Genomic DNA, 9350 nt, shown 5'->3' with positions numbered 1-9350 from the left:
TTTCTGACATTCTCCATTTCTGTCCATTTCCCCCCTTGGGTTGTTGACACATGGCATGCTTAAATCCTACGGTCAGATTTGAGTTCTGGCATTTACCCACGGTACCCTAACCTAACCCAAGTTACTCTCTCTCTCTCGGAGACACCGGCAACCAGCGCTGGCGGAACTCCCTCACTGCTGGCCCTTCACCGCTCCTCTCCTCTCTCACTGAGTGGATAGTTGCAACGGAGCTGTTCGGAGGAGGTTGAGTACTAAATCATCTCCCCAAGAAACAATGATTGTCTTCCACCACACCAACAACAGTGAATCCTTTAGGAGTGACCAGGAGGAGGAAGACAAAGAGAAGAAGACCAAAGAAGAACAACTCCTCGATTCAAAAGAGGTTGCTGTTCTCGTCTTCCTCCACACCAACAACAGTGAAACCTTCACGAATGAGCTTAAGGATGAAGACAAAGAGAAGAAGACCAAAGAAGAACAAATCCTAAATTCAAAAGAGGTTCCTGGTGGTGGTGGTGATGCTGCTAGTGATGGTTCATTTTCATCCTTCGAGGAGTTGTTACTGATCGAGGACCTTACTGCCATCAAGATCCAAGCCTTTTTCAGGGCTCATCTTGTATGTATCCATTTTCCAAAACCCAAATCTCTTTAAATTGTTTCACCTTCATGTATGACTGGTTCAATTCATTAGATTAATTCGAAATTTTTTATTTTCCTTAAAATTAACAGGCAAGACGAGCATACCAAGCTCTGCGGACTATTGTGAAGCTGCAGGCACTGGTTCGTGGCTTTGACATCTGTTTGTAAGTGTAAGGAAGAACATCACTTCCATTCTTTCTTCTTCAATTCTTTTATTCAAAAAATTGTGAAATTTTAACAAGGAACGTTGTTGTTGCTTCCTTTTATCTTAGTTTCTTCTGTAATTCTTTACTGAAAATTTGTTGCACCTAGTTCTATCTAATTTACTAGTACCCAGTTACCAATAGGTGTGGCAACAGGTAGGACTTCCCAGTTCCCACTGCAAATTGCAGAGGACAAACTCTGTGAGTGATTTCTGAGTTGATTGCAGCGATTGATTTCTTTGTTCATGTTTTTCACTCCACTCAGTGAGTGATTGCAGAGGAGAGGCGTGAGTGATTGCAGCGAGAGAAGAACTCGTGAGGAGAGGAGGTCGTCATCGCTGCTGCAACTATCCACTCAGTGAGAGATGAGTGAGAAAGGAGAGGAGCGATGAAGGGCCGGCAGTGAGAGAGTTCTGCCGGCGCTGGTTGCCGTCGTCTCTGAGAGTCGCAGCAGAGAGAGAGAGAGGGAGGAGTGAGAGAGGAGAGAGAATAGGTAACTCAGTTAGGTTAGGGTTGGGTGGGTGAATGCCATAACTCAAATCTGATCGTTGGATTTAAGCATGCCATGTGTCGACAATCTAAGGGGGAATTGACAGAAATGGAGCAAATGAAAATCCGGTAACTGTTACTGTTCACTTTGTTCAGTGTCTAGCAGGGAGTTAGAAATTGGATCGTTCTGGCCTATCGGCTTGGGCCGATTCTGTACAGAAACTAGGGCAGTGTTTGGTATCCATTCCCATTCTGAGAATGTGCATTCCCATTCTCAAAATGCAGAATGCATTCTTAACCAAGAATGAGAACATTGTTTGGATCTGTTGAATAATGTACACCAGAATTCCGTGGGGGTATTCTGGTCTTTTTACGGTTGTAATATTGAGTTTATGTATCTCTTAGTTTAGTTAGCCAAGCTAGGGGTATTTTAGACATTATGCTGTAATCTCTTTTATTATAAATAAAAGGCTGGTTGATCACATTGATCATACAAGCAATATTCTCTAATTCAAATCTGTTAACATGGCATCAGAGCACGTTTCGAATTAGGGATCTCCCTTCTCTTTCATTCTTGACTTCCCCTTTCTCTCTCTTTCATTCTCGATTTCTTTCTTCCTCCTCTCTCTCCTTTGTTCTTCATTCTCCAAAAAGGGGCAGCACTGATGAGGTGATCTAAAGATCCAGATGCTGCCCTCCATTACCTCATTCATGATATACACCTAAAAATTCTGCTCGATAGAAGATTGCTCCCTCTCTGCGATATTTGCTGCATTCAATTTTTTTTCGGATTGATCATCTCTACAACAAGGGTTCGATTCACCTTTTGAAGTGCAAGAACTGCAGGGGAATTATTACGCAGGCTTCTATCCCTCCTCCATTGATCGATTTTTTCTAAAATTCTGGTTTTTCCCAAAACCTGAAAAATATCGATCCTTGTGTTGTTGGTCTCTGTTGAAGCTGTTCCAAGGTTCTAAAACTCGGATCTCGGTACCTACTCGGTTCTGGGAAAAACCGAGTCGAGTCGAGATCTTGCCGAGTTGGTGCAATTTTCTTTTTCCGACTCGAAGCCTCATCTCGGTGGGTTTTAGACCTAGTTTGGGTCTGAAACTTGGTATTCAGCCTATTTTAGGCCATTTAAACACACTGACACTATCAGATTTTGCAAAAACAAAGTCCAAATATGAGTTTCACTTCGGACCATAGGTTGGTAGGCGTCGAGGGCGACGACGTACTAAATACCCTACTCTACACATAGTTTAGTAATAGAAAGCAATCAAAACATTCAATTAATGTAAAACAACTTAAATAAGCATTAGAAATGTTAAAGTGTATAATACATCAATCTTTAAACAAATGTTACATAAAATGTGATATGTTAATGTATTCAACACCAACCATATCCACATAGATTTCCCATGTCATAGTGTTGGTGTAGTTTTGCACATAGTTTGCCACAACACCCATATAAGTGTTGTCATAAAAAATGTGCAGCTGAATCACAGTTTAAGTCTTGAAATCCATCCAAAAATTGAAGAAAGATAGCAGTTTTGGGAAGAAGAGAGTATATTTTAGGAAGAAGAGACTAAGAGAGTACGTTTGGGGGTTTTGTGAAGAAGAGACTACGAGAGAGTACGTTAGGTGGGCATTAAAATGGTAGATGGGCATTAAAAATGGATCAAACCGAGATATCGACCCAAGATCTGAGATCTCGCGGCGAGATATGGACTAGATTGTTAATAAAAATGGTTCAAAACAAGATATTGACTCGATATCCGAGATCTCGGCGAGATATGACACTTTTGAAAATCGCCTTAACTCTCGTCTCGGTTTTTCAAAAAACCAAAAAACTCGGCGAGATCTCAAACTATGAGCTGTTCTTTGGAAGGGTGCTTCCCCACACATTCAAGCCCACTCGATCTCAGTTTCAGCTCCATCCATACCGTTTTTTGGTACCATTCCCCCTGTATCAATCTCACAAAAAACAAGGTTTTTTCCAAAACCCTGGTAAAATCGATCTAGGAGTTTGGCTCATCTGCTGCTGCTGATTTTTGGGGACAATTATTATCATCATTACACAGGTCTATCCACCAATTTTTGGCCCTTCTCTTAAAGTGCTTCCTGGGTAATGTAGTCCTATATAGGTAGAAGACCTACTAGGAGCTAGGTAGAGCAAACCCTCACAAAAAGGTGCTGGCCGATTGGGGTATTTTAGGTCAAATCTAGGGTTAGGTTTATGAGAATAGAGTTGAATCTTATATGGTTTTAATGGGCAGGTCTAGGAGAAACTAATAGGGTAGGTTCGAATAAGGTTTAAACAAAATTTAAAAACTACAGAAATTAGGGTTAGGGTTTCGGGTTTTGGGTTTTAGAATTTAGGTTAAAACGAGGGTTTAAACTTGGAATTAGGGCAAGGGGCTAAGGTCGAGTGTTAGGGGCAATGGGAAAGGGTACTCGACTGTAATATGGTGTAGTTCTGATGGCTGAATTGGGCTGTACAGAATTTAGGGTTTTTTTGGGTTCTACAGAGACAAGACAAATTAGGGTTTGAGTGGTTGGATGGCGCTGCAACTTAGGTCGAGTGAAGGAGGAGATGAGAGGGGGCTGTGGTTGAAGTTTGGTTGAGATTGGATGGAGGAACAAGGCTGGACAGAATTTAGAAGAATTAGGGTTTATAGGGATTGATGGGTTTTAATGGAGGAGACAATATGGATCGATTAAGGCAGGTGGGGATTGGGTTGGAGGATTAAGAAGAAGAGGGGAATGCTGAAAAGGTAAATAACTTACTGGTTTAAGGAGTTCTTCAATGGCAGCAACCTTGAAGACAGCTTTGAAGATGAACCTCCCGATCTACAAGATGTAAGGAGTCACTGGAGATCCACCAGCCCTTCAACCTTGAAATGACCCACAAGGGGGGGTCTTGATCTTAGTTAGTAAGTTCGGGAACGGCAATTGAACGGGAACGGATACGTACGGCAGTTAAACGGATTAGACGGTAATAATACTTTTCAAAAATCCGGCTTCATAAAATGCATACGGTAATAATACGGTACGCGTTTAATACGGATATAATACGGCATAGACGGCAATAATACTTTAAAAAAAACAGACATATATTCATTATATAACATGCATTCACCACCTAATAAACAAAATAATATCATGATTTTATTAACTAAAATAAACACAATAATATAATATGCTATATAACATCTCTAAGATTATCATTTAACATACCAAAATATCAATAATCTACAAGAAATGAATGTAGATTGTCTGAAAATGACATGAGCAAGTTGAAAGACCAGAGAAACAAGAGGAGAGTACAAGACTTAAGTGCCGCTTTGTTGAACGGAGATGGCGAGGATGATTGGAGATGGAGGGCGGCTACTTTTGCCTGCTACGGTTGGATGTTCAACGCAAATCGAAAGGGACGAAAGGGAAAGTGAAATCGTTTCCCTAAATTCTAATCTTTTGGATAATTTTTTTTTTATAAAAAAAACGTATAATACGTGTATTATTCGAGTATAATACGTGCTTGCTTAAAAAATGCGTTTTTTTATAAAAATACGGGAAAATACGGGGACGGGAGTATTATACGTTTAAAAATACGGGAACGCGTATAATACGCGTATGATACGTGACTTTACTAACTAAGGTCTTGATATGACTCACAAGACAATCTCAAAAGAGAGAAACAACAACAGCAATAGCCAGCAATACAAAAACAAATTTATTTTTAAAACTTTAATTGGTGGGGGAGCCTCTCCCACGATTTCTATTAATAAGGACCTAAGGACCATAATCCTAATACAATTTAAAGTCCTCTCTCTTCTAAAAACATGGAAGGAGTGTGACTTAATGAAATAACTCAAAGTTAAAAGTCCTAACTACCCCTATTAACTTAAAACACTTAAAACTCTTAAACTAAGAAGATTCCTCATCAACCAATAGGATATAAGATTTTAATAGTCAATAGGAACACTTCACTTAAATTAAACCAACTTAAATTGAACCAATTGGATGCAACCAATTTGAACCGGTTCAATTAAAGACATAAAAATAAAACTAAGTATAGAACTGAAATAAACTAAGGATAAACTAGTCTAAAGCTCCTACTAGCCCCCCTTTGCGATTTGGGTTTCTCTGCTGCATTATGGGTGACTTTGAAGTCTCTTCTGGCACTTTTGCTGTTGTTGGGCTTTGTAGGAATGACAATCGTGATCTTCTCCCTAATCCTATCAAATTGGATGGGAGTAATTATCTGATTTGGTCTCGCTCGGCGTACTTTGCCATTGCTGACCGTGGGCTTACTGTACATATTGATGGCACTACTGCTATGCCAACTACACCTGGTCCTCTTTTGAGTAGGTGGATCTCCAATAATGGTATACTCATGCCTTATTTGATTGGCTCCATGCAATCAGACCTTGCAAGTGGTTTCCTTCTTCTTGATACAACCCATGAAATCTGGTCTGCTTGCAAGGAAACATATGGCCAGCTTGGTAATGATGCACCGGTGTATGAACTCCGGAAGAAGGCCAATCATACTACTCAGGGGGAGTTGTCTGTCTCTAAGTACTATGCTACCTAGCGCAGTCTCTGGCAGCAATTGGACCACTTCTCGGATTACCACCCTACTAATGCTGCCGATATTACTGCATATAAGAAGCATCTGGACAAAGTCCGAGTTTATGATTTTTTGGCTGGTTTGAATATGGAGTATGACCAGATTCGTGTTCAGGTGTTGGGTCATTCCCCTTTTCCCACACTTGAACAATCCTATGCATTAGTGTCCTCTGAAGAGAACCGTTGGGCTGCTATGCTCCAACCTCCTGTTACTGACTAATCAGCCCTCCAGACTACTGCCTAGGCTACTTCTGCACCTGTTGGACATGTTTCTCTTGGTGATTCTACTCCAGGTACTGTTACTTGTGAGCACTGTCACAAGCCTTACCACACCAAAGAGAAATTTTGGAAACTTCACGGGAAACCAACGAACTTTGAGGCCAAGCGGGCTGCCAAGAAAAAGACAAAGAACAAGGCTCATCATACTGAGACTGTTGCCACGGCCCCTGCTACTGACACTGGTCTATCCCAGGATGATCTACAGGCATTCCTACGTGTGCTACGGTCTTCTGCTGCTGCTGCTTCTACTACATCAGCTCCTGCAAATTCCTCTACTCCTTTAGGTTCACACTTTGCCCGGTCAGGTATTCCATTTGGTGGTCATTGTGCTTTCGTAGCTTCCCATCTTTGGATCATAGATTCTGGAGCTACAGATCACATGACCGGTTCCTCTAGCCTCTTCCATCTCTATTCTCCCACTTCTGGGAAAGACAAGGTTAAGGTGGCTGATGGTTCCCTTTCTTCCATCTCTGGAAAAGGAATCATCAATTGCACTTCCTCTCTTAATTTGTCTTCTGTTTTGCACATTCCTAATTTTACTACTAACCTTCTTTCCATTAGTAGTATTACTCGTGATCTTAGTTTCAAAGTAACATTTTTTCCTTTCCATTGTGTTTTTCAGGATCTGGTTTCTGGGAAGACGATTGCATTGGGTAAAGTGCACGGTGGATTGTACCTGCTTGATGTTGGTCGTCTTACTCCACTACCATTACCGTCTCCGCTACCCTAGAACTCTTTGGTCTCTTCTGAACTTTACCAATGACACTCTAGATTAGGTCACCCTCCATTAGGAATTTTAGCACAGTTATTTCCCACTTTGGTTAAAGGATGTAATAAAGATGATTTTTTTTGTGAGGCTTGTGTTTTGGCCAAACAAACACGGTCAACTTATTCTATTTCAAATAAAAGGAGTTCTTCACTTTTCCATTTGGTGCATTCTGATGTTTGGGTCCTAGTCGTAAGACTTCTATTTCTGGTAATCGGTGGTTTGTTTTCTTTATTGACTGTCACTCTAGAAACACATGGGTTTATCTTATGCACTAAAAAAATCAGATTTTTTCATGTTTTCAACATTTTCATAAGATGGTCCAAATTCAGTTCCAGGCTACTCTCAAAATTTTGAGAAGTGATAATGGAACCCAGTATATAAAAAATAAATTTCAAAAATACTTTGCTGATCATGGGATTATTCACCAGACTAGTTGTGTTGATACCCCAACCCAAAACGGTGTGGCTGAAATGAAGAACCGCCACTTATTAGAAGTGGCCAGAGCATTGATGTTTGCTCGCAATGTTCCTTCCCAATATTAGGGGGATGCTATTCTCACTACAACCTATCTCATTAATCGGTTGCCCTCTCGTGTTCTTGACTCCCGTAATCCGGCTGAGATTTTACTTGGGAATTCTTCCTTTGTGGTTTCCACCAAGGTGTTTGGCTGTGTGTGTTATGCTAGGGATACCAAATCTCCTGGCAAACTTGAACCCCATGGGTGACGGTGTATTTTTTTGGGTTATTCTCCAACCCAGAAAAGTTAAAAGTGTTACCATCCTCCTTCCCGTCGTACTCTGGTCAGTATGGATGTCATTTTTCATGAACAAACTCATTATTCTTCCCCACCTCTTCAGGTGCAGAGTTCTAGTGAAGATGTGGTTCTTCCTCTTGAGTTCCAGCCCACTTTAGATGCTGCCCAGCCTCCTTTGGCTGTTGTCCCTTCATCTCAAGGGAATCCATTACAGGGGGAGATCATGGAAAATAATGGTGGTGATGTTCCTATTCAGGGGGAGCTAACTCCAGTCCAGAGAACTATTGGTGAATTTCAGAAGAGGATTGACAACTCCAACATCATCACCTATAAAAAAGGATGTTCCAGACTAGAGCAGTGTAAATCCACTATTACACCAATGCCTATCTAATTGCCGACTCAGGATCCAGATCCTACTTCTCTTGGTAAGACTTCTTCCTCTGACCTACCTATTGCTCATTGCAAAGGTACTAGGACTTGCACTCTGCATCCCATTTCTCGCTTTGTTTCTTAAAGTTCTTTTTCTCCATCCTTTCGTGCATTTGTGTCCTCTTTCTTTTGTTTCCATTCCTAAAAATTGGCAGGAAGCTTATGCAAATGGAAAGTGGAAGGCAGCAATGTTGGAAGAAGTGAGAGCATTGAAAAAATATAATACTTGGGATCTTGTAGCTCTTCTTCTTGGGAAAAAACTAGTGGGATGTAAATGGATATTCATGGTCAAACAGAAGGTTGATGGGACTGTGGATCGATATAAGGCACGCTTGATCTCAAATGGCTTCACTTAGACATATGGAATTGATTATCAGGAAACCTTTGCTCCCATTGCAAAGCTGAATACAGTTCTAGTGTTGCTATCTTGTGTAGTCAACCTTGGATGGGACCTACAACAACTCAATGTGAAGAATGCCTTCCTCAATGGAGAACTTGGTGAGGAGGTGTATATGGATATTCCACCAGGGTTTTCTTGTGATAGTAATAAAGGCAAAGTGTGTAAATTGAAGTGTGCACTTTATGGGCTGAAGCAGTCGCCTCGAGCGTGGTTTGGCAGGTTTCACAAGGCCATGGTTTCTCTAGGCTATAAGCAGAGTAATGCTGATCATACTCTCTTTATAAAGAGGGTTGGTGGAAAACTCACTATTCTTATAGTCTACGTTGATGACATTATTGTTACTGGCAGTGATGGTAATAAGATCAGCTGTTTGAAGACCTTTCTTGGGCAAGAGGTTGAGATTAAAGATCTAGGAAAGCTATGGTACTTTCTTGGGGTTTAAGGTTGTCAGGTCCTCTAAAGGCATCTTTCTCTCTCAAAGGAAGTATGTCTTGGATTTATTGGCTGAAACTAGCTTATTAGGATGTCATCCTTCAGATACTCCTATGGATGCGAATACTCATCTCAAAGAAAAGGAGGGTGAACCTGTTAATAAAGGCCAGTACCAAAGACTAGTGGGGAAACTGATTTATCTCTCTCACACACATTTCCTGACATTGCTGTTGCTGTGAGTATTGTGAGTCAATTTATGCATGATCCCTACTCTTCTCATATGGAGGCTGTTCTTCGCATTCTTCACTATTTGTAGTCAACTTCTGGAAA

General features: G+C 40.9%; 1 long non-coding RNA gene across 1 annotated transcript; it reads left to right on the top strand.

The window, feature by feature from the left end:
* The first annotated feature begins 507 nt into the window (after positions 1-507).
* Positions 508-871, top strand: LOC122653684. The gene is made up of 2 exons (XR_006331844.1): positions 508-613; positions 727-871. It is a non-coding gene; the product is annotated as an uncharacterized LOC122653684 (long non-coding RNA).
* Positions 872-9350: the final 8479 nt, after the last annotated feature.

This window comes from Telopea speciosissima, chromosome 3 (assembly GCF_018873765.1).
Source record: "Telopea speciosissima isolate NSW1024214 ecotype Mountain lineage chromosome 3, Tspe_v1, whole genome shotgun sequence".
Lineage (NCBI taxonomy): Eukaryota > Viridiplantae > Streptophyta > Magnoliopsida > Proteales > Proteaceae > Telopea > Telopea speciosissima.
Note: the sequence above shows the minus strand (reverse complement) of the source record. Positions and strands in the feature narration are given on the sequence as shown.